The sequence below is a fragment of the Piliocolobus tephrosceles genome, unplaced genomic scaffold (assembly GCF_002776525.5).
Source record: "Piliocolobus tephrosceles isolate RC106 unplaced genomic scaffold, ASM277652v3 unscaffolded_40579, whole genome shotgun sequence".
Classification (NCBI taxonomy): Eukaryota; Metazoa; Chordata; class Mammalia; order Primates; family Cercopithecidae; genus Piliocolobus; species Piliocolobus tephrosceles.
In genome coordinates this window covers 1-4,362 of record NW_022324953.1, presented here as the reverse complement: position 1 = coordinate 4,362, position 4,362 = coordinate 1, and the positions used below count along the sequence as shown (strand labels likewise).

General features: G+C 44.0%; 1 pseudogene across 1 annotated transcript; it reads left to right on the top strand.

The window, feature by feature from the left end:
• The first annotated feature begins 433 nt into the window (after positions 1–433).
• LOC113223284 lies at positions 434–1,581 on the top strand (annotated as a pseudogene). The gene has a single exon (XR_003308662.2). The product of XR_003308662.2 is annotated as a 60S ribosomal protein L13a pseudogene (transcript).
• The last annotated feature ends 2,781 nt before the right edge of the window (positions 1,582–4,362 follow it).

Sequence of the window (4,362 nt, the reverse complement as noted above, 5' to 3'; positions counted from 1 at the left end):
AAGGAGTTCAAAACATACCACCCCAAAATATGCCATTCTGGCATATGGATTATTTTGAATTAAAAGCCCTTGAAAAACAGCAGATGCAAGAATGGCAGGTGACACATGGCCCAAAAGTAAGCTCAGTGAAGGAAGACATTCTTATCACCAGAAATGGGGGCAGCCAAGGTTGACAGAAAACTGCAAATAAACCTTGTTAAACTAGCCCTTATCTCCCAGCCACTTCTCCATGATTAACAACCCTAGCCCATATCCCTTTGACTTGTTTTCACAATTTACTGCTCTTTGTCTAACTTAGTATATAAGCATCCACCCAAACTGGTTCATTTCCAGAAGGCTTCCATGCCATACAAAATTTAGATTAAATAAATGTGTATGTTTTTCACTTTTTAATCTGCCTTCTGTTACAGAGCCCTACCTTAGAAGTTAAGACAGATAAGAAAGATATTTCCCTTTCCCAGGCGGCTGCCGAAGATGGCGGAGGTGCAGGTCCTGGTGCTCGATGGTCGAGGCCATCTCCTGGGCCGCCTGGCGGCCATCGTTGCTAAACAGGTACTGCTGGGCCGGAAGGTGGTGGTCGTACGCTGCGAAGGCATCAACATTTCTGGCAATTTCTACAGAAACAAGTTGAAGTACCTGGCTTTCCTCCCCAAGCGCATGAACACCAACCCTTTCGAGGCCCCTACCACTTCCAGGCCCCCAGCCGCATCTTCTGGCGCACCGTGCAAGGCATGCTGCCTCACAAGACCAAGCGAGGCCAGGCTGCCCTGGACCGCCTCAAGGTGTTTGACGGCATCCCACCGCCCTACGACAAGAAAAAGCGGATGGTGGTTCCTGCTGCCCTCAAGGTCGTGCGTCTGAAGCCTACAAGAAAGTTTGCCTATCTGGGGCGCCTGGCTCACGAGGTTGGCTGGAAGTACCAGGCAGTGACAGCCACCCTGGAGGAGAAGAGGAAAGAAAGCCAAGATCCACTACCGCAAGAAGAAACAGCTCATGAGGCTACGGAAACAGGCCGAGAAGAACGTGGAGAAGAAGATTAACAAATACACACAGGTCCTCAAGACCCACGGACTCCTGGTCTGAGCCCAATAAAGACTGTTAACTCCTCATGCGTGGACTACCCTTCCTCCGTCGTCACCCTGGAATGTGCGGGACCCAGAGGCAGCAGTAGTCCAGGTGCCACAGGCGGCCGGGGACATAGGAAGCTGGGAGCAAGGAAAGGGTCTTAGTCACTGCCTCCCGAGGTTGCTTGAAAGCACTCAGAATTGTGCGGCTGTCATTTATCTATGACCAATAGGAAGAGCAGCCAGTTACTGTTAGGAAAAGGGAGCCAGAAGACGGGCTGGAGGGTCCTACCTTGTGAGTGGGGCATCTGTTGGACTTTCCACCTGGTCATATACTCTGCAGCTGTTAGAATGTGCAAGCACTTGGGAACAGCATGAGCTTGCTGTTGTACACAGGGTATTTCTAGAAGCAGAAATAGACTGGGAAGATGCGCAACCAAGGGGTTGCAGGCATCGCCCGTGCTCCTCACCTGTATTTTGTAATGAGAAATAAATTGCTTTTAAAGAAAAAAAAAAAGAAAGAAAGAAAGATATTTCCTCCCCTACATTATCTGGATTTTTCCATGAATGCCACCCATTGTGGCATAGACAAACTGGTTACTGTCTTAAGTAAACATTGGTAGGAAAACTTTGAAAAGATAACTGAGCTTACTTTTGAGCCATGTGTCACCTGTTAAAAATATAACTCTGGAAAAACTGTAAAGTTGGGACATGTCCAGAAACCAAAGTCTCTTTGAACACCTTCAGACTGTTACATAAAATAAAACCTTAGACAAGTGTACATTTTAGCTGAGTTTATTGGAGCAAAGAAAAGCAGAACAAAACAGAGCAAACAAAGCAAAAACAAAAAAAACAAAACAGTTTAAAATCAGGCACAATTTGGAACCAGAGGAAATTCAGAGAACTCCAACCAATGACATAACCTGATAGCATTTATAGGAGACAAAAGAAGCATGGTACAGAGGCAGCTTCATTAGTTACAGCTTAACTGGTTAATTGGTTACAGTGTCTCCTGCAATTAGTTAAAGCTCAGCTACAACATATTGTATGCCTGTAAACAACTAAGCCTAACACATCAAACAACATACCATATTTGTTTGATCTGTTAGGTTTAGTGCAGGAGCCCAGTCCAAATCAATGGCCTTGCATAAATTTTATTTCACAAGACGCTTAACCGGCTTTTACTCTTCATGGCATTTGAATATGTTTTAGATATTGTATTTCTGTTTTCAGGATGAGTTGAAGAATTTCTTTGCCAAAAAGCTACAGCCCTTACAGCCGTGAACAAGCCGCTTGATTCTGTGTTTTCGACCTGGGGCATCCCACCTTTTATATCAAGTGACTGAGGCACGCACTTTAAGGCGACCTTTATAAAAGAACTCTTACTAAAAACGACACCATCCTTACCACCCACAATTTCCTGGAAAGGCTAAAAGGACACATGGCATCCTTAAATTAAAATACCAAAAATTTCAGAAACCCTTGAGCTCCCTTGCCCAAAAGTATATCCACTATCCTTTATGGATATACAGGCCACTCTCTTGGAGACACATAGGTTATCCCCCTATGAATTGATACCTGGAAGGTCCATACATTTAGAGATTTCACCTCCAATACTGGAGTCTGTCCTACTGCATGCAGACATGACAAGACACTACAGGGGACTCATGTAATGTACCCGGTCCTATCACCAACAGGTTAAGGCCCCCTTCCTACAAAATCTTCCTAAACAACCTCTCCATGATCCTCAACTAGTGGATTTGTCTACTGGAAGAAAAATCAGAGAATAACTGCTTTCGAACTTCATTCAAAAGGAAGAGACCTTATCAGATACTGTTAACAATAGATACAGCAGTGAAACTCCAAGGAACCAACCTTTGGGCTCATGTTTCACAACTGAAGAAGAGATTCAAAATTCCACACAATTGGAAGGCCACTTCAATTTTGTCTGCACCATTGCCAATGCTTCTTTTGATACTTAGGTCGAAGACACAGGCAAGGTTAAGAAAAAAAAGACTATATATGGCTTCAAAAAAATTCCTGTTAATATTTGGATCTCTAAGGTCCTCATGGCCTATGGGATTTGTTTTCTTGGCCTAGGTTAAGCAATTGGAGTTCATGATTCCAAAGCATCTCAGAGAGACTGTCAATCGTTCTTGCTTTTGTGATAGTGGTTATGATGCTAGTCTGTTCCATTTTATCCAGAGTTTTAAATGCTTCTAGGCAGCCACTCTCTCATCAGATGATTGCCGTGATGACACAATAGAAAGATCAGAAGATCTTACAATCCAGGTCACTATGAAGATGACTGAACAATTTATGATTGGTGAAGATCTGAAATTCTAACTTTCCCTGAGTTGGTCAATTTCTGAGAAGTCAGAGAATGACCAAAAGCCGGGGGTGGGGACTGAAGACTGACCATACAAATGAAAAATGGCCAGGCTATATATAAAGACGGAACTCTGACCTGTAGTCTCCAGCAATAAGGATGAGAAGCCAGTCCACCATATACAGCAAATAATCCAGGAAGCCAAACAACTCCTATAACAATTGGCCCCAAACAGCTGGGACTTGATTATTCCTATTTTGTTTGTTTGTTTGTTTTTTCCTTGCTTGAAAGTCTCTCTTTATGGACTTGATTAATAACCGAAAAGTTCCCTAATATTTATTTCCATTTCTCCAAATCACGACTAATCAGAGAAAGCCAATATGCATCCCTAATCCATCACATAGGATGCCCTGCTTCCAGTAGCCCACTCACAGCTTCCCCGTGCCGCAGCCTACAACCAGAACATCCCTGAAGCCTTCCCTGTTTTCCATTGTAAAGATTTCCACTCTCCTGCCTGCTGTGAGTGTCTGCCAAATGCAAGTGATGGTGGTTGCCTGCCATCTGTGGCCAACTCTGAATAAACAGCCTTTGCTTATTCTCATTTGGGTGGCTGTGTTCACTTCCACAAGATCTTTAGAAGAATAAGGAAGTGGGTATGTACAGGATAAGGCCATTTTTGAGAAAAGCTCAGATAATCTGAAGGATGTCCTATCACTAGGCTGGCTCCAAAAGGTCAGCACAGCCCCCCAAATACACATGTACGAGCACACACACACCCTACATGCACATACATACAACATGCACACACATACAATAGATGGTATTCTGGGATTCCTTTTGAACCCCAGAAAGTGAGAAGGCAAAGGAAAATTAGAACAGGAAAGAGATGGAACAGTGGGGGCAGACAAAGGGAGGGGAGTGGCATTTGAAAGGGGAAGGAAGTGAGGAGAAAGGATGGAAGAAGCAGCC